This window comes from Lissotriton vulgaris, chromosome 6, assembly GCF_964263255.1.
Source record: "Lissotriton vulgaris chromosome 6, aLisVul1.2, whole genome shotgun sequence".
Taxonomy (NCBI): Eukaryota; Metazoa; Chordata; class Amphibia; order Caudata; family Salamandridae; genus Lissotriton; species Lissotriton vulgaris.
In genome coordinates, this window is record NC_141694.1 from 1,893,971,847 (window position 1) to 1,893,999,688 (window position 27,842).

Consider the following 27,842-nt stretch of genomic DNA (forward strand, 5'->3'; position numbering starts at 1 on the left):
TTCACCAGGAACAAGAAGAATGGTCACTTGGTGGATGGTTCTGGAGTACTGTAAAGAACTGGGGGTGGAGGCTGTTTACAATTATATTGATACCTATTGTTGTGATATGTGGGTTCTGCCTAGGAATCCAGTGCCTGCCACCTCTGTGTTCACTATGCGCAAATTGTATCTGCCCTAAGACTTTGGACTTCGAAAGGGAACGCATGAGAGCAATGTACGATGTTGAGGTTGGGAACCTGATGAAGATAGATGTCGATTAGGGCAAGCTGGCTAGATATGTTGAAAAGGGAGGACTGTTAAAATCTAGTTTGAGGCATCAACATTATCGGCGCCATCTTGTCCCTTTTTAGGTCCCTTCGTGCGCGTAAGTGGCAGCCATTTTGAAAGCCATGGCCTCTCTGCCCACTGCCGACAGCCAGCGCGTCTCTCTCTCTCTCTCTCTCTCTCTCTCTCTTAACCTCGCAAGCATCCCCCGCGTGCTGGCGGCCCCCGTTCTCACACGCTTGGACCATAAAAACCCCTCTCCAGCGCAACCCTGCCTCGGAACCCCATCCTGTTCCCAGCTCAACACCTCCCTCCATTCCTTTCATCATCCTGCGTCCTTTGATAAGACCCCCCCCTTTTCTCTGTGCCCGATTGTCCTGCTTGTTCCCAGGCCACCACCTGACACTGTGGATGCTGTTTATTGCCCTCGTACAGTAGGAAGCTTCCCCATCAAAGGATCCGATTGATCAAGGCCCCCCCCCACCCCGTGAGATCCGATCAGATGCGCCCATTCCAGGAATCGGCGGAATATCCTGCTGTGGGATGATCATCACCTACCGTGACCGGGGTGGGGACTTCTACTGTAAATGTGTGTGGGAACGGGTTTGAAGTGGGGATTCTGGGGATGTCTTTTCCGAACATCAAAGTATTGACAAGGATGTGCCTTATGTAATAAAGTTATAAACCCGTGTATAAGAGGCCAGGCCACCAGGATGCGTTTAGAGCACCTCGAGGAGATACCCTGTTGTCTGATTTGACGTGTTCTGCTCCGTCGGAATAAACTCCTGTTTCCTGTCTTCCAGTCTCCAGCGCCTGCCTCTTTGTTTGGTAATATCGAATGGTATGAGAGGCGGCTAACGCCGGCCAAATACTGAAGCGTTCCAGGTCGAAATCGGCCCCTACTGTTTTACACTGCCTCAAGCTTTTAGCGGAGGGAAGGTGAGTCTGCGGTGGTACGAACGGGGCCTGTCAGCAGGGGTGTAGGAGACAATACATTTTGGGGGGGCAGGGTCAACCTCAGGGCCCTACTACAAGTTGCATGTGGTCTTGACTCCGCTTGCTCAGATAAACCTGTACAATCAGAGTTTAGAAGGGAAATAGTAATATTAAAATAAGGTATTTTTATATAAAGTTAAGGTGCAGTTTTATCAAACACAGAGGTTAAGCCCAATGACAGGAACCAGGTAGGGCCAATAATACAACATACACAGAAAGAGAACCCGGATTCCCACTCTTAGTTTTTTCAATATACCACACTATATTCTTTTTGTGGTTGGGTTATTTTATTCAACCTCTTATTTTTCCTTTTCTGTATTTATTCTGAATAGGAAATCTCTTCTATTCTCAGAAGTACATATGCTTTACACCACAATTACACATTGAATACAACATATACACATAACTTTGGACAAAATCAATTAAACCAAATGGACATACTTATATACACAAAATTGCTCCAAAATTGCAACATACAATACAACGCACTACATTTCATTTATGCGTGTATAACCACGTTTCTTTTTTGGTTCAAAGAAAATGCTGCTCCATACAATTCATCAACAAAGCAACAAAGCAGATAATTGCCTATTTATAAAATCAATTCATTCAATTAAGAATATGCCTTCAATTAAGAATATGCCGACGTGTTTCCAGCCACAATTAAATTCTTCGTGGGCTTTCATCAGGGCTTCTTATTATGGGCATAATGAGGCAATCTTTTGGGCGTTTCTTAAATGGGGAGCGTATAGTGACTTCAAAAACAATTGTCATTCTTCAGATCTACAAGGGCCTTCTGCTGTCCTACAGTTATGTTTCTCTTTACATATTTAGAGCGTTTCTCTAGTTGTATCAATGAGGACATCACTGCTTGTTCATTCGCCCCGATTGCTTTTGGGACACTAGAGGCAGTGGGAATGAATTTAGATTTGTTTGCCAACCCTGTATCTTCAAGGTTCTGTTTATATTCTTTATCCGCAAAAAACACCTTTAGACGGATCTTGCGGCAAAACTCAAATGTTTCTAATTTCAATTTTGTAAAGTCCATCATTCGATTGGGAACAAATTTTAAACCTAATTCTAACACTGAACGCTCACTCGGGGTCAGTGTTTTTGTTGACAGATTTACGATCGAACTTTCTTCTAGGATTTTTAAAACTGCCTCCTTGTTCGCATCTCCCAAGGGGTTTGCTTGAACCTTACTTTGTTTTTTTGCTGGCCCTTTTCTAAAAAAGAAGCCCCACCCTGTTTCTTTTGTTGTTGTTGTCCTGTTCTAGAGTCTGAGTCAGTAGAGGAGTCAGATGATGAAGTTTCAGAAAGGGTCTTGAACCTATTTCTGGAGCGGCCCTGGTAATTTGCCAGTGCTCTTCGGGCCTCGCCTAATGTATAATAATCCTCTTTTAAATAAGGATAAGCTTGTTCTAAGCTGAAAGCTTTACTATCTTTCTCAAATTTAAATGTCTTATAGCTAATCGTGTTATCCTTAAAGGTCACGATTTCCTTTTCAATCTTTTCTAACAGAGCCTTAGCTTCAATGTCCGAGTGATTATTTTTTAGCTCTTCAGTTAATTTTTCAAGTTCTTCAAGCTCTTTTTTGCCTAGTCGGGCGGCAGTTTCAATCGTATGGACCATTAAATCCCTGCTGCACTTTGTGCTAATTCCACTGAAGCCCTTTTTATATTCTGGATCATCAATAAATATGACCGGGTGTTTTTAACTTGTAAACCCAGGGAATTGCGCCTGCTCTTAAGTGCTGTAGTAGGAAGTGTCCATGTAGTTCAGTTCTAATATGCTTCTTGCTTAATCAAACCAAACTGTCAGCCTCATTCTGTTGTTTTGCTTTAGTACTTAATGCGATAGCTGCAAAGGGGGAAGGTGCCGAACATAAATTCTGTATATGTTCCTCTGAGAAACAGAGAGTGTCCTTTTCTGACATCCTAATTCAGGTGGACAACCACCTCGACAAAGAAAAGCGTCAAACTACTTACTTAAATGCTTTTCGTTGTCCGAAACCCTTGCGAGTAAATACCCGCTCTATAGTCAATCAACCCAGGGGTTAAGCCCAATAACAGGAACCAGGTAGCGCCAATATTACAACATACACAGAAAGAGAACCTGGATTCCCACTCTTAGTTTTTTCAATATACCACACTATATTCTTTTTGTGGTTGGGTTATTTTATTCAACCTCTTAGTTTTATTTTCCAGTATTTATTCTGAATAGGAAATCTCTTCTATTTTCAGAAGTACAAACAAGGTGACGGTAAATAAAGTGAAAACATTGGTGAAAACAGGGCGTATATTCTATGTACTCATTATACAAAGGAGTGATTTTTCGATGCGGCCAGTATATTGATCAAGGCAAAAAGAACAGTTGATGGACAGAATGCAGAACAATGTCATACATTCACCCCAGTACAAAGATCTGGGCCTAAATCCATCGTTTTTTGCTCACCATGCCATTCCAGTTTAAACCCAGCCATATGCAAATCAGTCTTGACCCTGCGCCCAATGGGAACAGTCCAGCCCGAACTGCCAAGCCAGGTCCTCCCTGGACTGGAAACAAGCATCCTAGGACCGTTTTGGGCTTTCAGCCCTCATCAGCCAGGATAGCTTGACTCCAGTGGCATGGAGAGCACGGGACTACCGATTTCGTTTTAACGGGGTCAGTCAATGAACCGAAAAGCTGCGAGACGTGGCTGTAGTCAATGTCAGGTACCTGAAACAATTTAAGGACCTGGTTTCCAAGAGGAGCTTAGGTTCGTCAAAGGTGAGCATTAACAAGGTCCTCACCTTTTATGCATAGTACCACTGACCCACCTGTGAAACATGTTCATTATGTCCAATAGGCTGTCCTACAACTGCACAGTCCTGAAGAAGACCCGCCTTTGATGTTCAAAATCATCGCATCGCCCCAGGGTCGAAACGTCGACGCAATTCCTTCTTTTATGAACCAACTATACAAAATCCCCTAGGACCCAAGAATTAATTGATGTACCTAGTGGATTATTGCATATATAGTTGTCTCCGCCAATAAGTTTGTGAATTGACATTTTTATATGTTGTTTTAATGTGTATCAGCCTTGCACAGAATTTGTGTTTTTATGTTTTATGTTTGTTTTTGGACAGCAAAACTAACAATTGAATACAATACAGAGAATATAAAAGTATACGAGTAAAACTTTACTTGAATTTTCTTTGTGGCCAGTGTGTTTGGTTATACTGGTATATGTACCACGGTCTGTATACCCTATATAGGGACGGATGTTTGTAAATAACACAATTGAAATACTATACTACTGTGTATTTCGGTCCGACAAAACCATTATTACTTATTTCATTACCCACCCAGGTTCTGAGGGTTAAAGGGTTACCCCATTACATGAAAATACATCGCATTAGTAGGCAGCCCACCCCCTCCCTCTCCATATGGTCGCTCGAGCTGCAGGCAGCCCATCCCCTCCCTCTCCATATGGTCGCTCGAGTTACAGGCAGCCCACCCCCTCCCTCTCCAGGGCCTGCCTCCTCTCTGCCCACGCATTTCGCGGCCGCTATTGCAGCCGCTAATGCTTGTTAGTATTACTTCCCTCTGTCCGGGGTACACCAACCCACCAGAAGTGTGCCAGTACCCTGCTCTACCTCTCATGCCCCCTTTGTCGAAAGCCCAATGGCTCTCTTCAGTTCTGACTGAAAGCCAGCATCTGCATCTACCATCTCTTCCTGCGGCCAGCTCTGAATTACTGACCTCATGTCTTCTAGCTTATCAGACAATGGCTAATAAATAATTTTAAGGTGAAGGGCTTTCATCTCGTTTTCTCTATTTTTTTTTTAATGTAAACAACTTTTATTTTGCTTCACAATTACTGGATTCATGTGAATATTACACACTCCCAGGTGTATCGTTAGGGTACCTCTTATGAGGTGGGAAGGTACACAAAATGGGATACTTACATGGACGAGCTAGATTCTTCATCTGACGACTGCCCCCTTGAAGTAAGATGCAGGTTTTCTCTGTTTTTTTTAAACAAATGGTGGAGTACGTTTAGTTCTTTCTGGTGAGCAAATGGCAGTGATGTTGTGATGCTGTAATCTCAGCATGCGCCCATTATGTTAAGTTTCGGTGACACTGCGAGATTAGGGAGGCTTTCGTGCCAGGGGTAGGCGGTGTTTCACCAACACCCTGTCAAAGGCCGCTAAGAGTGTGCCATGCTTTGTTTTTTTTTCGAATAAGAGCGGATCTCCAATAGCAATGGCGTAGGTCATACAATAGCTGTCCACCTGTAATCTCAGAGATACAATGCAGCACTTCTATACAAAACGCAGCAATTATTACGCACTGCCAAACCATATGATAGAAATCTGCTATTGGCTTAGTATATCTGGGGCGTTTACTATAAGCTGCCGGGTGCATCCGGCCTCTACCCCTCGGGGTCAGGTTTGTGTGATGAATGTAGTTAAACTGCATATAACTTAGACCCGCATTTTTAGAAATGCTTTTCGCCGATCCAACAATGTTTTTCCATGATGAAGTTGACATTTCCTGCCCTAGTTTGGGCTTCCATGATTCTTTGGGTGGAGCCAGTTTTATATCCCTCCACTGTAATAATGCATGACATAGGACTGTTCCCGCCTTTTTATTTTGCTTGTTTGTTAACATTAACGTGCTAAAACATCTCCCGATGTGCCCCACGTTTCGTGTGTTTAGTAAGAATTATGTGGTCCCCAAGCCACATGTTATCAAGTTGTGAAAGGACCGCAGATGGCCATCATCTATTAGGTCCACTCACACCTCCAGTCCCTTATCCTCCCAGATGGCTGTACAGCTCAAGGATCGTAAAGCTCTATGTGCAATATTTGCTAAGGTCTCGAGGATCTGTCTTATCTTTCACTTCCATGAATGTTCTTTTGGCTGCAGTGTGTGTACGAAATCGGGATTATACTCTATTTAAGATACCGTGATATAGGGATATATGTAAACAAGGTCATCCAACCTAGATCACTGCCTTCTACTTTGAATCTTAATGTTGTTTTTGTCCTCCTTTTTTTGTACAGTGTATCTGAAGTATACTTCTCACCTCAGATTCCTCACCTGGCTTCAGAATGGATCAAGAAGTTTTCAGAGCAGTTCTCCTTTGAGCCACTGAGTGGCTGCAGCTTGACCTCAATATGCCCAGAAAGTGACAGAGGATCTGCATATAAGCTCCAACCCTGTGTGACGACGTCTGTTCCTTTCTTTCTGTACCTTTGAATGCTGTTCCAGAGCACCGCTCCCTTCTTCGTTGGTTCACGATTTTATCTAAACTAAATTGCAGATCTGCTCATTGTGGAAACGTGCTTATTTTATAGCGCTACCCCAGCATCACTCAGCACCACCACATTATCACTCAGCACCACCACATTACCCCTCAGCACCACTCAGCACCACCAGAGCATCACTCAGCGCCACCACAGCATCACTCAGCGCCACCACAGCATCACTGAGTGCCACCACAACACCACTCAGCGCCACCACAGCATAACTCAGTGCCACCACAGCATCACTCAGTGCTACCACAGCACCACTCAACACCACCACCGCACCACCCAGCAACACCACAGCACCACTCAGCGCAACCACAGCATCACTCAGCGCAACCACAGCATCACTCAGCGCAACCTCAGCATCACTCAGCACCACCACAGCATCACTTGTGCAAATATATTCTCTCAATGTTTCAAGCGTTATTACAAATGTCACAAAAAAGATGTTAATATTTCACTTCTGTTCTTGGATTTTCGTCACAATAAAACACACTGAACATAATCTTCACAAAAGTTATTTACAAAAGTTTAAGCTATTGCCATTATAAATTACAATCACTTTTATTTAAGTATTAATTATCTAAAAAAATGTAAAGCCATTGTTTTTTGTAATATCAATACATCTAAGTCACGTAAATACAAAACAAGTTGCATTACAAATATTATAGGTGTCACATTTGCGAAAGTTATAACTATTGGCATTGTAAATAACAAAGCTATTAATTAAGCTATTTTAAAAAACAACACCTAAATAAAAAAAAATGTCATTTACAAGACAAATAGCTCAAACTTTCCTAATGCGAGACCCATTGCATTTCCAATGCTTGTTGTATATATAATGTTTGTTTGTTAGCCACTTGTATGGCATGTGAATTGTTTGTTTTGTTTGCCAACATCTCCCTTTTTCTGAGCGTTACTGTCCCCCTTGTTTGGAACCTTTTTAAACAAAGCATATGTATAATAAATTATAATTGTTTTTGTAAATTTGTCAATGTGTGCATATAGGCTTCTTCACTCGCTTTTTTCACTTTCTTGATGTTCATTGTCTTATTGTTGATTTTTAGTTTTTCACCTGATCCTCTTGTTAGGTGTAATAATTGATTGTTCCTGGTTCAGGGTGGTTGGAAAGCCCCTGTAGTCTGTGAATGATTTATGTACATGGAGGCCACGCCCCTTTCTTTAGACGAGCCGCGTCTAAAGAAATGTTCACAGCCGCTATTAAAGTGAAACCGCGATATGGGGCGCTTTTGCAAAAGAAAGCATTTGCTTGTCTTGACAAACAAATGCTTGTTTTTTTGTAAAAGTGCCCCATACCGCGCTTTCACTGTAATTGCGCCAGGCCCTTTCTTTAGACAGGGCTCGTCTAAACAAAGGGGCGGGCCACCATTGACCTAAAGGTGCCGTGGGCGCTTTTACATAAAAAAAATATTTGCCATGCAATAGGTCTCGCATTTGCGAGGCTTTAAGCTAATGTAATTTACAATGCCAATAGCTCAAACTCTTGTAAATGCGCCAGCTATTGTAGTTCAAACGCGTGTTACACTTGTTCACACTGTCTGGGCATGGCTTGCACCTCATTTAGTACCAGTTTAATATCCACATACATCAGTATGCCACAGAAAGGTGACGTCAGCTCTTGCAGGGAGCCTTCCACTCAGTGCTTTAAATGGGCCGGTACTCACCGGTACTGAGTACCGGCACTTCTCATTTTTACCACTCTGAGTACCGGCACTTCTCTGCTGCCAAGGAGAGTACCGGTACTCATCAAAGGTAGGCTCATTGTTGCTTTGGCTCAGGCGTGCACGAACGAAGGAGGCTTTCTGACAGCCAAAGCGCCTCTAGCCCAAGCTGAGCCACCTCCTAACAGTTCAGCAGGGCTCATCTGCATAATGTCCAGTGTTCACCACCACGCTGTGTTTGACAGAGCAGGGTCCATTCACGCCCTGTGCTGTCAATCACATTCACACCATGGTGTGCATTTGTGCACACACTCGAATCCAGGCATCCGGCTGACTGCAGTAATTAAGAAAGCCACCGGAGATAAGCGGTGTAAAATGGCCTTTATCCCAACTGAGTCTTTTGTGTGAGTGTCTGTCTGCTTCTGTCTGGGCGTTTGCCTGCTTGTGTGCGTGTGTGAGAGAAAAGTGAGTGAAAGAGGAAGAGAATCCAAACTAGGGGGGTATTTTAAAGTACATTCTTGGAATGCTTTGTGTGAGCATTGCTGCTTGTTTATGTGAGTGCGCAATCAAGAATATATAAGTATTCGGCCACATAGTAGAAGCGTCTTATATGCCTTGTCCTTAGCCCCGCCCCTAGCCCCGCCCACTTGCTATCAATCAATCAATTTAAGAGTACCTGCACTTATTTTTTCCCATTTAAAGCACTGCTTCCACTGTGCGCCAACACGTGTCGCTGCGTTTTTTCAGCAACGTTTGAAGCGTTTGAGCCACGCTTAGTTTTCATCAGAATCCGCAGATTACGCGGCATGTGGTGGATTCTGTGGCAAATGTATGTATATTCGAAAAACACTGCGGCTGCGCAGTCACATGATTCCAGCGGGCCTGGGTACGACAGACTACATACATGTGCGTGTGCTACAAGCAATGTTTGTGGTGCACAGTCACATGATTCCAGAGGGCCTGGGTACGACAGACTACATACATGTGCGTGTGCTACAAGCAATGTTTGTGGTGCACAGTCACATGATTCCAGCGGGCCTGGGTACGACAGACTACATACATGTGCGTGTGCTACAAGCAATGTTTGTGGTGCACAGTCACATGATTCCAGCGGGCCTGGGTACGACAGACTACATACATGTGCGTGTGCTACAAGCAATGTTTGTGGTGCACAGTCACATGATTCCAGAGGGCCTGGGTACGATAGACTACATACATGTGCGTGTGCTACAAGCAATGTTTGTGGTGCACAGTCACATGATTCCAGAGGGCCTGGGTACGATGGACTACATACATGTGCGTGTGCTACAAGCAATGTTTGTGGTGCACAGTCACATTATTCCGGAGGGCCTGGGTACGAAAGACTACATACATGTGCGTGTGCCATAAGCAATGTTTGTGGCTGCGCAGTCGCATGATTCCAGCAGGCCTGGGTACGAAAGACTACATACATGTGCGTGTGCCACAAGCAATGTTTGTGGTGCACAGTCACATGATTCCTGCAGGCCTGGGTACCACAGACTACATACATGTGCCACAAGCAATGTTTGTGGTGATATCAGGGAAAGCAACAGTAAAAGCAGCCACCAGACCATGAAACACCACAGCAGCCCAACACTGCCCTGGAGCCTACAGGCGGGTATTCTGAAATTCCCCAACTCGACCAACGGAATCCCACCAATACTATTAATCAACATCTACCACAACTCGCAGGAGAACACAATTAACTCGCTCACACTCGCAAATCAACTAGAAACTTTACTGCTAGGCCACCCATCACTAGACTGCATTATCCTCGGTGACTTTAACATTCACAACATAGGGGTTTCAACCAAGCAAAAACAACACCGCGGGGGGACCGAAGCACTGAATGAACTCTTAAACTCTCACAAACTGGCGACGGCCCACACATTGCTTTTAAATAACACCCCGGGAGCCTTGATCGGTCACACGTATAATAACCAAACGACGATCGATTACATCATCTTAAGCGATAACCTGCAAGACAAAATGATAAATTTCATGGTTCACCAACGTAATGATAGCGACCATGCAGCTTTAACAATAACCATGAACTTATCGGTGCAATCACGTTATCAGCCGATATGTGTGGGAGCATCGGACGGCCAAGAATTAACAAAACTGCCCAGAAGAATAAAATGGGGGCAGGTAGCCACATCAACCTTTAACAACTGGGTAAACACGTGGGCAGGCTGGCCCCCGCGTAAACACAATCAGGAGATGATAGCCACATGGGAAGGAATCACTTTGACACTAGCGGCAGAACTCAGGGGAGGTGGAGACAAACCCAGAGCAATCCGCTGGCATCCTCCGACCACACTTGGATTCAATGCAGAAATTAAAACCAGTGCAAAGGACTTAAACAAAAAACGTAAAGCCTATAGTAAAAACCGCACAACTAAGAACAAAATCCAATTGCAAGAGGTTGCAAAGAGCCACTCCATAAAAGTGTGGGCTGCAAAGCGTAACCATTGCGAGGCCCAGTGGCTGAAAATTTTCGATCTACTGAGCCCCGGAAAAACACAAGAGTTTTGGAGTTACATCAGTCACCTTGGTCGAGGCACGAATCATAGAGAAAACGCCCTCGAGGCATCTGTCTGGGTTCGCCACGTAACAGCACTTTACCAGGAAGAAGGACTTACCATCAAGCCTCACAACACGACCCCACAAAAATTGGACCCGGCTTTAACTACCAACATAACATCCCCTCCTGGAAAAACTCTAGTGTCCAAAATATTGAAAAAAATTCGAGCAAACGGCGCACCGGGCCCTAACGGTCTACCAGGCCACCTATTCAAATCAAACATCGAATTCTGGTCCGAAAACCTGACCCACCTATTTTCTGACTGTTGGCTGTCGGGGGCTGTGCCTGACTCATGGCGAGGCTCGCTCCTGCACCCAATCTATAAAAAAGGGACCAAATCAGACCCAACAAATTACCGTATGATCGCCCTGCTGGACATAGAGGGTAAAGCTTATGCAAGTGCCATCCTGAAAGATCTCACAGACTGGGCAAGTGAAGAAAATCTCCTGCCATTCTGCCAAACCGGTTTCAGATCAGGGTCCTCGACCGCGGACAACATCACTGCACTTTCTTATCTAATCAATCGAGCACGGCTGCGTAAAAGCCTCCCCTTATTTGCCTGCTTCATTGACTATTCTGCCGCGTTCGATGGGGTAGACCGTACCATCCTTTGGAGAAAGCTGGTCCACTGGAACATTGATCCTTCCCTGTTAAGAGCGATACAATCCCTGTACCAAAACACCTGGGTAAGAATCAAACTTTCAAACGACTGCGCAACTGATAAGATAGACACGAACCGCGGTTTAAAACAAGGGTGCGTGTTGGCGCCCCTACTGTTCAACTTATATACAGCAGACATGGAGACAGCCTTGCAGGGGGCCACCTTAGTAACACCAAAGATCGGGGCAACCAAAATACATTTCATGCAGTATGCGGACGATCTCGTAATTTTGGATCACACAAAAACAGGACTCCAAAAGGCACTCACTGCCCTCGCAATATATAACAACAAAAACAGGCTGGTGGCAAACCCGACTAAATCAAAAATAGTCATTTTTGGGCACTACCCCAAAAAAAAAAGAGCAAAATGGAGCCTTGGCCATTTAACCTTGGACAGTACCCAGAAATACTTATACTTAGGGGCTTCCTTTCACGAATCAGGGTCGTGCAGTGCCCACTTAAAGAAAGTTCAGGGTAAAGGTAAGTCCATCACCTTCGCCCTATGCAAACTACAAGCTCTTATGCATAGTCCATCAGCAACGGCCATCCAAAGAGTCCTTAAGGCCAAGCTAATGCCGGCCCTTAACTACGCACAACAGGCGTACCCAGGCAAATTAAACAAGGAGCTGGAAAAAATCCATTGCGGGGCATATAAGAGACTGTATCACCTGCCGAAATGTATAAGAAACACTCTAATCCGCTTGGAATTCGCCCTTAACCAACAAACTTTGGAAGAAATGGCAGCCCTAAGCAAATATTATTACCTCGCAACAGCGGCACGCGATAACACACTAAAGGCTGTCCTGAAATACATCTTTACGGAACCAGGGAACCCCTGGTCAGTTACCATCGAAGCTGCTATGACGCAATTGAACCTGGCGATCGAGTCGTGGAACCCAGATCTTGTCAACTACACTACCATCAAACAAGTGATAAAGAGACAAGTGCGTGCACGCTCCCGGGAGCTGGACCTGGAGTCCCTCAGGAAAAGAGCCTTCCATGAGTCCTTATGCTTGCCACACATCGCGCAAAATCCTCGAAATCATCTCACGCAGGCCGTGGGCCTCCCAGCACTCCATAAGATCCTCGCCTACAGATTGCACCCCCTGCCGCTCAATGAACTATATGACCCGGAAAATGCAGGCGCAGGAGTCCGGGATTGCAGACTCTGCAACTATAAACGAGAGTCACTGGCCCACTTACTGTTTTGCTGCCCCGCCCTACGTGCACCCCGCACTCTCTACCTTAGGCCCATTCTGAGGGATGCTGGGACACGTACAGTCAAGGAAGCAATCCATCATCTATACACCTTGAGCGTTGTAAAACAGATGGCCTCATTCGGAAAATTTATTCAACAGACCCGGCTCGAATTGACAGCAGTAAGGGCCACGCAGGAATAGAGACCTTGCCGTACGAACCCCCGGTGGATCTCTCAGGCCCCCGACCGCGTGTGCCCGTACGAACTTTGGGAACTCCTTATAAATGCTTGTCACCAGAAACTCTGTGGCCTTTTGCCCTCACGAACTTTGGGAACTTTTAACATACGCTTGACTACTGGAATTTTGTGTTTTTTTTAAACTTTTGTAATTTTACACTTGATCTTAATGTAATGGTTTTAAGTAACCACACAATAAAAGTTATTCATTCATTCATTCACTGCCCTGGAGCCCCAGCCCCGCCCTCTCGCACCGCCAGAGCCCAAGAAGCCAGTCCGACCCACAGCAGGAAGCCCCCGCCACATCCGAGGGATTATTAACTGTTAAACTGCCGCCAGGAACACTTTCAGGTTCACTTGTCTGGCGTGTACGCGCCTTTCAAATGGGAAATGTAATGCTTAATTTAAGCCGGTGGTTTCCTTTTTCTCAGCACCTGCACTTAATCAACACCGGTGCTTTTCATGAGCACCAGTTCAGATACTCATTCATGGTAGGCGGGGGCAGATGCGTGTTTCGCCCTGAATCACAACAGTGTGAAGTGAAGCCGGGACTCGAACCTGCTTCCCCAGCTCCGGAGTCGCTGCTCTGGTCTCTCCCCCTCTTTATGGTCAGTAGTTCGCTCCGTTTTGGGTGTCCCGGAGAAATGGGCTGGTGCACGCGGCCTTCTGACGAATTAAATACTGCCCTCTATAGAGGGACCAACAGTGTGTGCTAAGTGGGGGCCGGCCCCAAACCTGGAAGAAACAACCCCCGTCTGGCTTCAGGAGTCTGTGCTCGGGCCCCGGCGAATAACCGTAACCCCGACCCTGGCAGAGGACAGGGTAGCGCCTCGAAGGCAGCGACGTCACAGGCAGCGCTATAGCGCCCAGGGGCCCGGCGAACAGCAGAAGTGCACAGGCGGGGTGCCATCAAAAAACCATCATGAAACCCCAATACTTCCTACGCCCATGGCTGCCAGAATAGGTCACCAGCATTAATCCTATAGCGCTGACATGACCCGGAGGCGCCGCAGCGCTTTACAAGAGGAAGATTTGGTTCGAGGAGAAGGAAGGGGTGTCAGGTCCGAGGGACGAGGCTGGGGAGGTCTGGAGGGAGCGAGAGTCGGAGGCTGGACTGTGTCAAGAGGGGAGGGGGCTGGGAGATACAGTATAGCGCCCCTCTCCCCTCCCCTCCCCCCCTCAATGTGTGTGAGGGACAGAGACTGGTCTGGACTGTGCAACGGGCGGGGGAGATAAGTATATCAGACCTCCCCCCCAGGAATGCGTGTGAGAGGGGAGAGACTGGGGGGGGGGGTGTGGCAGGACAGAGCCTGGCAGGAGAAGAGCTCCAGGGGTGTGAGGGAGAGGCCCCCCAGACTGCTCAAACACGCAGCCCCCAGCAGGACTTGGGCACCGGCCCCGCGGGCATTGCCCAATGCCCGCCTTGCCAATCCAACGCTGATTGGAGGGTGCAGGTGGGCTGCCCCCGTCTGACCACCCCCACTGGATGACGCAATTCTGAGGGCGGGGCGAGCACAATCAGTCATAAGCCCTGGATGCCAGACGGTGAGTTCTTTTCATCCCACAGTGCTGTGAAGTGAGCGCGCCGTGTGATCTGCGGCAGGTGAGCGCGCCGTGTGATCTGCGGCAGGTGAGGGCGCCGTGTGATCTGCTGCAGGTGAGCGCGCCCTGTGATCTGCTGCAGGTGAGCGCGCCGTGTGATCTGCGGCGGGTGAGCGCGCCGTGTGATCTGCGGCAGGTGAGCGCGCCTTGTGATCTGCGGCAGGTGAGCGTGCCGTGTGATCTGCGGCAGGTGAGCCGCCGTGTGATCGTGAGCTGTCAACGTGGTTAGGATGGAGGGGGCTGGAGCCGGGGAAGGTACAGAGTCAGATTGTTTTGGTCCCTCTTTCTGTAATTGTGGCGTAAGGGCCTGAGCTGTGGACTGTTGTGCTGGGAGGCCAGGTTGGAGTCTCGGCGTCTGTCCCACATCCTGTGATTTTGGGCAGATCACTTACTGGCCCATGCCCGAGCTGCAAACACTTCAATGTAGCTGTAAGCGCTGTACGAGCACTTTTTATAGCGCTTTAAACTAGGCCAGCGGTGCAGATGAATTCAATGGGAGTGTCGCTTTGCTGCTTTCAGCTGCCTTGCGCCTGTGGCCTCTCTTCCTGACCCCTGCTCTCCGGATCTGGCGCCTGTGCCCCCCCCCCCACACCCCTTGCTGGCTATGGCGGCCCTCGTACTGGACTTTCGCACTTGAACCTGTGTGCTCCCGCCATTTTCTTTTTATGACTCGCTTTTTCTTCTTCTACCTTTCTCCTCCGCCATGTTATCCATCTCTAACCTCCCCATCTGTCTTAGCGACCTTTCTATTGTCTCTGACACACGCCTCGCTGTCCTACTCGTGACTATCTGCTTCCCTCTCTCGTTTGTCTCCCTTTCCTGCCCTTCTCTGTCCCTCCCTTGGTGCTGTGACTGCATCCCCCCTCCGACCCCACCTAATGCAACTCTGCTTTTCTGTATACAGAGATTACTCTAATCACTAGTTTATGCAGTAGACCTTTGTACTCTCTACCATTCCTATGTGATTCTGAGTATATCCATTCGTATCTCTTCCTTGAGTGACTTTACTATTTGTACATTTGCAATTTTTCTTTGTTTGTATCTCTTCCTTGTGTGACTTTACATCTTGTACGTTTGCAATTTTTTCTGTTTGTATCTTTTATGTAACGCATGTAATCCTAAGTCCTTATGTTTTGCAACTGGTTCTTATGTAAAGCGCTCTGACACCTTCGGGTAAAGTTCGCGCTATATAAAATCGCTGCATGAGTGGCACGTTTCAGCACGACCCCCGGGGTCTGCAAACGTGCAGCTAGAGGACATAGTCGCTTTTTGGACCTCCTGCACTTTGGGGTATCCCATGCAAGGCTGGGCAGGGACCAGCGCCCATTGCAAGAGTTTGTACATGCCTGACCAGCACCTGCAAACCTCAGAAACATTTCAAAAGAACCCCAGAAGCTCACAGTCACAGAAAATGTTTAATGTGAAGTTTTGATTTGCGTTTGGTTATAAAATCCTAATATCCGTTAATAAAATTAGAAGTTTATCGATAGACTATATAGGGCAGGCTCCCTTTCATCACAGTGGATGAGGATTTAACAACCGCCACCCTTACAGACAGTAGGTCACCCTATATAGAGAAGGCAGCTGACCAGCGGCCAGCTCTGTATGTTGAAAGGAACCACCAATACAGCGGTTCCCTCAGCTGTACAAAAGGTGTCATAGCCAGCTGTTGTTGGTTTTCACACACTCTCTGTCTCTGTGTCTCTGTCTCTGTCCCTGTCTCTGTCTCTCTCTCTCTCCCACACACTCATACACGGGGGCTCCATATATGTTTTCGTTTCCATTGTCCCTTCCAACCAGGAACACATAGGCAGGCCTGGGGCCACATGGAATTGTCACTCTGGTTTATTGCAATTGTATAACAAAACGTTAAAATGTTATACATGTCACTACGTGCAATGTGATTATAATATGACGTGACAGAATTATGTAGGGAAATCAAAAAAAGGGGGGGGAGGAAGAGGTGGTGCTGTAGGGCACTGAGGTGGGCACGTCCTCCTCTTGCAAAAGTAACAGTAATCAAAAGAGGTCCACCTCTAGGAGGATCTGTGTGTATCCTGATGTCTATGGAATACACACACTGTGTTAAAATACCCCTCACACACCAAAAGGGCCCTTGGTGTCATGCTTCATCATCGGGGTCTTCCCGCCCGGCTGCCGGACGGGGCAGTGCTGCGACAAGCGACTACGCTGGAGCACCTTTTAAATGAGGGTGCTATATGAGTGAATTGGAGTGAGTGTCAGTGGGGTCAGGAGTGATGAAAAAGTGATGTTAAAAAATACCTGGCCAAGTGATAGAAAAAATTATTTAATAAACACTGGCTGGTATTATTAAAAGAAGTGGTGTCGGAAAGGGTAAGCGGGTTAATGGGCTTACTTTCCTGTGCGGGTCAACATGTTTCGGGGCGCCATGCCCCTTCGTCAGGACCGGGGTCAGATCCCCCTGTCACTCCCTAATGTATCTCCACAAAAGGTGTATGTACAAAAAAAGTTGTGGTAAATAAATATATCAATTTATCAATGTGTATAGATATGTAGTTTATATTAATACACTTCCCTTGCTAATGTTAAGATACTATTGTAGTATGCCTGAAAGACAAGAGCACCGTATTATTAATGCGCGGATCCCACATCGCTAATCTCTGAATTACCTGTGGGGGAGAAAAAGACATACATACAAATAGCAGTAGTCTGGCGTCATGGAACCCCATGTGAGGTCCATAGTTTCAATAATTAAAGAGGTGATTTGACTTGGCACGGTACAACACACACACACATGAACACACACACTATTGGCAGAGCCAGTAATTCTGTTGGAAGAATTCTGTACTTGTTGTTATTTATATACATACTTAGCAAGTTGAGGAAAAATGCCCCATGAGCCAACTCTAGACCGAAGGGTATTCAAGGGTCCAACTGCAGGTGAGACAAAATAAGGGAAAAGGGGGGGTTTCTAGTGCTAGGTTTTAAAGGTAAGTTCCTTCTAAGTTGTGGTGGTGACACAGCAAATGCCATGGTATTATTGTTTCCCCCAATCGGCTATGCAGTACTTACTCAACCCCCAGCCTCCATGTGCTTCCTCCTCCGTCCGTGGCTTCCGTGATAGTGAGGATGGAAGCAAGGGTGGGTGCTTTTATAGTGGTGTTAATAGGCATAACCGGGATGGTCAGGTTAATTAAGGGCTGCTGACTTCGGACAACTGTGTCCGAAATGGGAGGTTGCCTAGGTCTCGGTAACGTGGTGGCCATTGCTGACTAGTCATGCAACTAACTTCAAGTTTATGGAAGAATCAGCGAGATGCAAACGCTTTCCGCCATTACGAAGTATTTGTTTTGTTAATTTAGAGTAGCACATGATCAAACACGAAACAGCCCTACTAGACAGGGCCATGAAGTTTTAGGAGAGCACTAAGTCAAAAGAACAACATAATACATTTCAAAACACAAAGTAAAAATGACTGTCAAGCAAGTGGCGGAAGTGTCTAGTAAATGTCGTAGAGGCTATAGCTGGTGAAGTTCATCCAATAGTAGCAATTTGACCTGTTTTTTGAATGAAGCAATCAAATGAACAAAGGCATCTCCAAAAGGAATTTACAACATCATTAGCAGGAGGCAGGAACTGATAAAGCTGGAATGTGTCCTCTGCTGTGAAGAGCTCGTAGAAAGCATCCTGCTGTTACATGAGGCTCTAAACTCAGAGGCAACGCTAACGTAATGATTAAGTACAAACAAAAATATTGGCCCTGAGGGTAACTACCTCCTTGTTAAAGAGAAATGATAGTCACTCAAAGTGAAGTTAGCCAGTGGCTGAAGTAGGCGGGCCCACTGATCCATGCTGTATTCTGCAGTGGCCGAAAGCAACATGAGAATGGCACAACAACAGACCAATGGATGGAGAGCTGAAAGCACATCACAAAAAATACAGGGGCTCATCAAAAAGATACACCTGGAGTCCTCACTAATAAAGGTGACACGCAGAGCAATCCTAAAGAATGTGTAGTATCCAGATCCCGCTTTGTCCAGTAGATTTTTTCAAGTGCTCCCTACTAGCGCCAAGTCTTCAGGTCGGTCTGAGTCCGCTCTGGTGGTATTGTCTAACCAGGTTGGGGCGAGGATGCCGATGATGAATCATGACACTATTAGGTGTGTGAGGCTTCCTCTTCTATAAAGGATGTTACTGTTAATGTTAATTACATTTATAGAGCGCAGCTGCTACCTGGAGGTGTCCTGGCGCTGGAGTGAAGAACTCGAGAGGGATCATAAATGAGTGTGTTGCGTGGGCTAGTCTGTGAAAAGCCATGTTTTTAAAGCCTGCCTGGAAGCCATCAGATTGGGCATGCGTCTCAGATGTATTGGGAGGGTATTCCATGCTTTAGCAGCGCTGGCACTGAAGCTTCTGCTGCCCCAACTAGCATTTTTCATCCGGGGTAACATCCCTAATTTAGCATCTGAGGACCGGAGAGCTCTTTTAGGTGAGTAACAACGGAAGTGTTGTTTTAAAAAGTCTGGGCCTGTTCCCTGGAGGGCCTTGAAGACCAGACATAGCGCCTTGAATTGGGTTCGCTTCCTAATCGGTAGCCAATGAAGTTTTTTGATCTCTGTTTTAACCAGTGGATATTATGGAGTGCCCGTAAGGAGTCAGGCCGCTGCATTTTGCAGCATTTGTAGTTTATTCATTGCTCCTTCTTGTAACTTGAGTTAGAGACTATTGCAATAGTCTAACCTCGACATTACCAAAGCTGTAACTACTATCAGTTGCGTGTCTTTAGGTAGTAACTGCATTATTTTCTTGCATGATCTGTTAATGTATGAAGTTTCAGATGCCACGAAGTTCACCTGGTCCTTGAAACTAAGTGTATCGTCAATCCATACTCCTGGGTTCTTAACCTTTCTATTTGGGGAGGGCAGTGGTCCTAGTGAGTTCGGGCAACAGTCTGGGGTACAGAAGGTTGGACTATTGCCGAAGAGCACCACCTCCATTTTGCTGGAGTTTAGCTTTAAACAATTTTGTGCCATCCAGGTTCCTACTGCATTCATGCAGTCTTGTAGTCCGGATGTGATATCCTGTAGCAGCTCTGGTTGTATCGCCACCACAAGTTGGGTGTCATCTGCGTACGTTGTTAAGCTAAAACCGAAGGATTCAATAAGGGGGGGCCAGGGAGGACACATAAATGTTAAAAAGTGTCAGACTCAATGAAGACTCCTGAGGAACTCCACAAGAAAAAGAGAATGCCCCTGCCTCAAATTTGTCCAGGTTGACCCTTTGGGTACTTTCTGAGAGAAAGAATTTGAGTAGTTTAAGGGCCGTGCCCTTTACTTCTATTTCTTCTTATTGGCCCACCAGTAGAGTGTGATGGACCGTGTCAAATGCTGCCAAGAGGTCCAGCATGATCAGGGCGGCCTTACCTCCCTGATCCAGAATGGTCATCATTTCCTCAGTGGACTTTAAGAGCGCCGTTTCTGTGCTGTGGCCCTCTCTGAATCCATATTGGGTCGGGTTCGGAGCCTAGGATGATTTTAGAAACTGATTGAGTTCGGTGTTCATATTCCTTCCTATTATTTTTGCTGAAGGGGTAGTCTGGAGATAGGTCTAAAATTATTCGGATCTTTAACATCCAAATTGGGTTTCTACAATTGGGGTGATATTGAGGCCTGTTTCCAGTCTTTTGGGAAGTATCCTTCTGTGTACATTAATTTGAAGATAGATGTCAGTTTACCAGCCACTATCTTTGACGCTAGTTTAGCTATCTCTGTCGGACAGGGGTCATACGGGGAGCCTGAATTCACCTTGGCAAGTAGATTATGGGTATCCCCTTCTAAGAGGGGGCTGAACCTGTTAAGTTCGATGTTATCATTTAATTCTTTCCGGTAAGTAGGTGTATCAGGAGGCTTTGTGTTTGAGAAGGTAAGGAAGATGGCATTAACTTTGTCTTTTTTTTAATTTATTTTTTTGAAGGTTTTATACAGCGAGAACAAGACTCTTGCGAGTATCAGAGCGTTTTACAAGTCAAAGTAGACAGTGTGATATAGTCTACCACGAATAAAGAGAGTAGGTTATAATAGTACTAGAGAATACAGTGCTAAGCTAGCGCAAACAATATAAACAGCAGGATGAATATGAGCACAAGACACAGCAAGTAATACAGTACATTGAATAGACAAATAGTTCACTTGAATTTAGCCACGAGGATAGCTTTCACTTCTCTTTTGAAGGAGGCGGAGGAAGGATTCATTCGAGTTTCACTGGGCAAGGCGTTCCATATTCTAGGAGCCATACCAGAAAAGGACCGGTTATACGTTTTTTTCTTGCCAAATCGTTGAGGTTGTAGAAGAAGAGTCTTGGCACTCCTGGAAGATCTGCTGCCCGCTGAGAGCACCAGTTTCTGAGCTAGGTATTGTGGGGCTTTGTGGTGGAGGGCCTTGTGCGTCATACACACAATTTTAAAATGAATTCTGGCTTCAAACAGAAGCCAGTTGAGGGCTCTCAAGTCTGGGGATATATGAGTGTTTCTCTTAGAGCCAGTAATGAGTCTTGCCGCTGAGTTGATCATGGCTCTTAGCGGGGCTATCGAAGATCTTGGGAGGCCGCATAAGGTTACTGCTCCATATTCCACGCGGGGGATAACTAGAGCTTGCACAGCATGTTTGAAATCGTGGGAGGGCAGATAGGGTTTCAGTTTTCACAGGGTTTTTAGGTGGAAATTAGCTCCTTTTGTAGAGGCGCTGATGTGTTTCTGCATCTTGAATTGATTGTCCAGCACTACCCCAAGAGATTTTGCTGAGTCGACTATGAGTGGTTGACCATTGAGAGCTGTTACGTGCTTCATCCAGTCCAGGATAGAGTGAGATTTGTTAGGAGGGGTGATTAAAAGGAATTCCGTTTTGAGGGCTTTAAGTTTCAAATGGTTTTCGGCCAGCCAACTTTGGGTTTTTTGAAGTGTGGTGTTGAGTGATTTGATGACCTCCAGGGAGTGGATCTTGATGTATATTTGGGTGTCATCTGCATACATGTGGAAGTGAATCTTGGAGAGGCTGAGAAGATCAGTAAGAGGTTCCATGAAGAGGTTGAACAGAGTTGGAGAGAAGGTAGAGCCTTTTGGAACTCCCAGTGTGACTGGTGCGGGGAGGGACAGGGATTGGTTGACCTTGAATCTTTGGGATCTATTTTGGAGGAAAGGTGAACCAGTTGAAAACAGTTCCAGACAAACCCATTCTGTGTTTCAGGAGATCCAGCATGTTTTCGTGTTTGACGGTGTCAAAAGCAGATGACAGGTCGAGTAGGATTAGAAGACAGGCTTCATTTTGGTCTAAGATTTTTAGAGCGTCATCTAATACATGTGTCATGGCTGATTCTGTGCTGTGACCAGCTCTGAAGCCGGATTGAAATTGGTTCAGCAGGTTGAATAGATCAATGTGACTGTTCAGTTGTATGTTGACGCATTTTTCCAGGAGTTTGGCTAACATAGGGATGTTAGAGATCGGGCGATAGTTATTAGGGTTTGTGGGGTCCTCTGTGGGTTTCTTTAGGCGATTGATAGGCGAGACCTGTCCAGTTTTCAGGATGTCTGGAATGGACCCTTGAAAAAGGGATGTGTTAATGATCTTGGTCCAGAGGGGTAGTAAGAGAGGGATGAAGTCTTTTATGTAGTTCGCGGAGAGCGGGTCCGAGAAGTGATTGGAGGGTTTCGGCGCATTTAGCGTCTTTAGTATGGTATCTTCACTGTAAGTATTGAAGTGGGACCAGGATGCATTGTTTTTTAGTTTGAGTAACGGAAGGTCATTAGCTGGGGAGACAGCTAGGGGCAATGATGAGCTGTCTTTTGAGTCTGAGATGGATATTAGGTCCATGAGTAAATCTGATTTAATGGATTCTGTCTGAGCGGCAAAGTAGGAGGCAAATTCATCACAGTGCCGAGTAGAAAGAGGGTTGTCAATGTGGACATTGGGTAGGTTTTTGGTTTGGGCTTTGATCAGACCGAATTGTTTCTTGGGGCGGTTCTTGGCTAGGTCTAGTTGAGACCTGAAGAAATCGGTTTTGGATTTTCAGATTTTTCTAAAGTAAGCATTTCTAGCATCCAAGTTTGAGGAGGTCAGTAGAGGGTGTAGCTCTCCAGCGACGTTCAATTACTCTAAGAGAGCGTCTGTCATCATTTAGCCTCCCATCGTACCATGGTTTAGAGTCTTTTGAGGAGGTTCTTTTCAGTTGCAATGGGGCAATTTTGTCTAGGAGGTTGTTTATGGAGTGAAAGTAGTGATTTGTCAGCCCCTGTACATCAGTTATGTCTTCCGGGGGACTAAGAGGGTTTGAGTTAGCTAAGGCTGCAATATCAGATCCAACGTTTTTCAGGTTTCTCTTCCAGATCTTAGTTCTCAGGGGTTGAGTAGGGAGTCGTTTAATGGTTTCCAAGACTTGGAATGAAATGACATGATGGTCAGACCAGTTGCAAGGGAGTATCGAGTCGAGCTGAGTGGAGTCCAATTTTGGAGATAATTAGGTCGAGAGTTGCACCTTTGTCCTGTGTCAGGCTGTTATATATTTGGTTGAGATTGAGGCCTGTGAGAAAGGCTTTGAGGCTGTTTACCCCCGGGTCGTTGTGGTCGTTCCAGTGAAGGTTGAAGTCCCCCAAGAAAATTTGCTTCATGTGTTGGTTGTCATTTGATGCTAGAATGTCCATGAGGTGTTCTATGAAAGTGAGGTTATCTCCCGGAGAATGGTAGAAGGTGTGTAAAGAGCATATTTGTTTATTGTTGTTGGCGGTGTTTAAGCATAGGTTTTCGCATGAAGATAGAGCCGGGGCATTGGAGTTGGTCACTGTTAAGCAGATCTGGTGTATGCAAGCTATCCACCGCATAGCCTGTCTTTTCTGTCTGGTCTGGTGATGTCATAGTTAGGGGGTAGCAGAATGTCCATGATGGGAGTAGAGGTTTCCTTTAGCCAGGTTTCTGTTAGGATCATAACGTCAGGTTTGTTTGTGATAATTAGGTTAGCTATATCTGCTGCATGTCTAGAGGCGGACCTGCAGTTTAGGAGGATACAGCTTAGAAGTGGCTGGGAGAGTATTGAGGTGGGCTCGGCAGTGATGGGAATTCTGGTGAGGTTATTTTCTACAATGCCTCTGGAATTTAATCTGGTGGCTCTATGAGTGTTGATCGGGATGAATTGTATTCGGGAGTCTGTAAGTGGGCTAACTGGACTAACCACAAGACCTGTGCTAAGCCGAGTGTACGGCTGATCGTACAAATGTAAAAGGGCCACTAGATCTGAGTCAGATAGCAAGTTTAGTCCCCTGATAGGGCGGAAGATGGCATTAGGGAGTGGGACTGTGCTACAACGTGGGGAACCATGTGCTTGGAAGTTTGCCGGAAGATGTTGGATGCGATTATTGATCTTGGGGGGTGGAGACGGGTTGTGATCCTGTTTAAAGCAGGAGGACTTGGATTATAGTACACTTAGGTTGTGAAGGGTTCGGCTGTCCGATTTGACCTGTTGAAGGGCTGATAATATTAAGTCAAGTCTAGTGTCAGGTGTGATGGTTTCAATATTGGATTGTTGGACAAAGGGAGTAGACTGTGTAGTGGTTTCTGAGGGTACGGGAGTGCCCAGAGCAGTGGGGGTAAAGGAAGGGCTGTTGGGCCAAAGGGGGGAGCTGTGGGTAGAGGTGGGGAGGGAGGGTGAGATATGGAGATCAGGATGAGTGGTAAGGGGGGTGTCTAAGCTGGGATCCAAAGGTGAATTGGAGGGGCTATTAATCTGAGGGGAGGTGCTGGGAGTGAAGATGATGGGGGGGAACGAGGGTCCGAAAGTGTAGGGTGAGGGCGGAAGGTGGGATCCAATGGGGAGTTGGGGAGGCTGTTAAGTCGGGGTGGGGTGCTGGGATTGGAGGTGAGGGGGGATGTTGGGGGCAAAAGTGTGTGGTGAGGAGTGAAGGTTAGTGAATTGGTGGTGCTACTACGTGAGGTGGTAGTAAGGTAGAGAGTGATGTTGGGTGGGTAGTCGGTGAGATTAGAAGGTAATGTCGCGGGAGATGGAGTCTGGGAGTTCTGATTAACTTCGAGAGCTGGATGGGAGTTGAAGATATCAGCATGAGTGGATGGAGGGGAGGGATGTGTATGAGTGACTGTCTCTTTAATGAGCGGAAAAATGTGGTCGATCAAGTTGAGGTTATGGTTATTGGATTGGATTAGGATGATACCATTATGATAGATATTGACGGTGGCAGCTACGTTGAAGAATAGGGAGGGGAGGATAGATAAGGCAAAACCGTGCGCTGTTTTCCTCAGGTTAGATACCTTAAAGAGAGCGAGAAAGGCTTTTCTCCATTGAGCTCTTCTTTTAGTGTAGAAAATGATGTCATTCTTAATGGGCCCATTATTCATTGAGAAGTAAGGGTCAGAGATGGGGGTTTCTGGATGAGATTTTAATAGGTTATGTTTGAAGCCTTTGGCTGCCTTTTTTGAGAGGTGCAGGGGGTATGTGATGGAGTAGGTGCATATGCCAGAGCCCGCCATAGTGTAGGTGTTACAGAAAGGACGGAGGATGGACCGACGTGAGGAAGTCTAATCGGGGGGAGCCCTTAAAAGGGGGTCTTTAAACAGGGTAATAAGGGTTGACCTATAGGGGGAGGGGTGGCAAGGTAGTGAGGAATGTTGCCCTAACGGGGTCGGTATGTGTGGACCTTTAGGGGGAGGGGAGGCAAGGTAATGAGGAATGCTTCCCTGACTGGGTTGTTGCATCTGGGTTTAAGAGAGAAGCTGACCTAGGTGGGGTGAAAGTGATTGTGTTGTGAGGTGAGACGGTCCAGGCAGTCAATATTAATTAAATATTAGTGAAGAGCTAGCAATTGTAGACCGTTTCTATTTCCGGACCAGAGAGGCAGTCTTATAACTATGGAAAAAATGTTTGCGGCCATTTTGGGAGCTCAGTAGAGGAGGCAGTGAAGTCCTCTTTCTATTACCATTGAGCTCAGTAGAGGGGGGCAATGAAGACCTCTTTCTATTGCCATTGAGCAGTGACTCCAGGGAGGTAGTCCTTTTTAGGTCTCGCCTGTCGATGTGCATGCGCATCGAGCTTGCGAGACTATGGGGGCTTAAACAGTCTTTAACCAACTTGCAAGGAATCGTGGCGATTCCTTGCAGTGCCCGTGAAAATCAAGGTCAATGCGCATGCGCATTGAGCTTACAAGCGCGTGCACATGCCCCCAGCCGCCTGCCTTGCACTCCTCCCACACCCCGCTCCGCCCCCTCCCCTGCCTGCCGTGTCACAACCCCCGCTCGATAATTCTCCGGCTGAAACCCTCGAGAGGCAGGTTCAGGAGGAAAGCCTGCCTTTCTCATCACCGGGGCAGCAAGCATCCAGTGGCCGCCTCTCGCCCCTCCTCAGAAGAGCATGCAGAGTTAGGAGGGGGGGGGGTGGGGGCACCACTGGGCGAGAGAAGAGTGCTTGAAGTGCTGCGGCAGACCGGGGGAGAAGGGGGAAGAAACAACGCAGGCCCAGGGAGGAGCCCGCATATATGCATATCGGCGCAGGTCCCTCGAGGCGCAGCCTTTGTGGAGGGCCGACGGTCTGTCCGGGTCTTTGAACCTAGCGCAAGCCAGAAGCCCGGCTACCAGGATGCGAGACCGGAACTTAGAGGGCCACAACGAGACGGGTCCGGAGGCCCAACATACGTCACCCGGCTTCCACAGACATCAGTGGAGGAGGCGCTCAGCTCCAGTGACGAGCTGTGGTGGCAAGGTGGGTTTTCTGCGCTATCTGCAGCTAAGCGGGAGGTTCGCAGATAAAAAGCTTTTTTGGAATCCCAGCGAGTAAGGCGAACGTTTTGCTTTAGTAATTGGTTCACTTGTGATTTTCTCCTCATGTATCCTTAACCTTCCTATTGCGAAGCGCTTTGACACCTTCGGGTAAAGCCCGCACTATATAAAAGAAAAAATAAGAATAATAAATAAATAAATAAAGTAAGGGAGGGAGGGCTGTAGTCAGCACTGAGGCTCTAAAGACAGGTGGTCCACCATACTTGTGAGGGGAGATGGGGGTGAAGCCTCCGTGAACGCCAGTAACCCACACACACAATCTTTGGACTACAGTTAAAAGCAAGGATATTGAATTGCTCACGGCCCCAGCTGAGAAGGTAAAATCCGTCCAAAATGGCTTCATGTGGTTGGTTGGACGATGCCTCGAAGTAACGGACGGCACGCTGTTGGCCTTAACCCGGTAGTTCTGCCTTAGCGATGCCCACTCGCTTTACCAGGGCCCGCATCAGGCATGGGGGGCCGCTTAATTCTAATAGGGCACCGGGCAAGTGGCGCAATGGATAACGCGCCGGCCCACGAAGCAGAAGATTCCAGGTTCGAGTCTCCTGGCTGGCACCACGCTGCAGCGTGCTCACCTCTTCCTGCGATAAGAAGTGCAGTGTAGATTTTAAGTAAAAGGCAATTACGGCAGGTAGAAACTGCGATGCCCTACTGCCATCACTAAAATGGTGTTCATTTGTCCCACAGTGGCGCGAGGACACTGGTGGGAGAAGAATTACAGCTAATTATTATACCTTCCTGATCAGAAACCTAGCGGATAGGGGAGCATGTGCAGCGCAAATGTACTTTTTTCTAAATCCGATCTGTACACGGTGCGGGCACTGCCGCTTTACAAACGGCATGGGGCGGACGTGGCGTAAGGGCCAGAGCCACCAACTTCGTGTCCGAGTTCGTGCCTCGGCAAAATCCCGGGCCTCGAGGCTAAGCTCGGCGCCCACCAGTGAGTTTAGCCGGTGTGACTAGGGGAAGTTCTTTTGAAACAGTCAGCGCGTAAATGAATATATAAAATGCTGCCACACGAAACTGCGTGCAAAAGGGAGAGGCCCAGGGGCAACATTTCTGTGAGGTTAGCGCGAAGTGCTGCTGTGAGGGAAGAACAGCGGATCAAAGGAATCCGCAGGAGCTTGTGAACTGCTCGCCACTGGGTCAGTGAAAGGGGGCGGCGCCAGCATCCTCTCGGGGGATGGAGCGTTTCTGAGGAGGCGGCTGCAGCACCGACACGCGCTCTCAGAATGCAGTGTAACAAAACAACTATCCCATTGCAAAAATGAGGAAACAGTCCCTCGTCATCACCATTGCAGGCACCCAGAGGATGCACAACGACACATCAACCTTAGGGATATATGACGGTGAGAGAGCATTTCTCCCAGAACTGAGCTAAAATGCAAATGTCAATTCCTCAAGCCAGCAATTGACTGGGGGACAATAAAACAAGGTTTGTTAGGGTTAAAACCATCACGACACTTAGGAAGGCAAGTAACTTTAAGAAGT

At 46.8% G+C, this 27,842-nt stretch overlaps 1 protein-coding gene and 1 long non-coding RNA gene across 21 annotated transcripts in view; both read left to right on the top strand.

Moving 5' to 3' along the window:
• Nucleotides 1–7,484, top strand: part of LOC147709808 (uncharacterized) — a 91,976-nt gene extending 84,492 nt beyond the window's left edge. The window contains exon 3 of the long non-coding RNA XR_015296733.1: nt 6,312–7,484. This is a non-coding gene — a long non-coding RNA (uncharacterized LOC147709808). The remainder of the gene's footprint in view (nt 1–6,311) is intronic.
• Nucleotides 7,485–14,438: 6,954 nt separating this feature from the next.
• LOC147709810 (uncharacterized) overlaps nt 14,439–27,842 on the top strand; it is a 29,375-nt gene continuing 15,971 nt past the window's right edge. For 3 of the 20 annotated variants that reach the window (XM_086928243.1, XM_086928258.1, XM_086928262.1), the window contains exon 1: nt 14,489–14,677. The gene's annotated coding sequence lies outside the window, so the exon portion shown is untranslated. The other 17 variants (XM_086928244.1, XM_086928261.1, XM_086928256.1 and 14 more) reach the window with 17 other exon arrangements.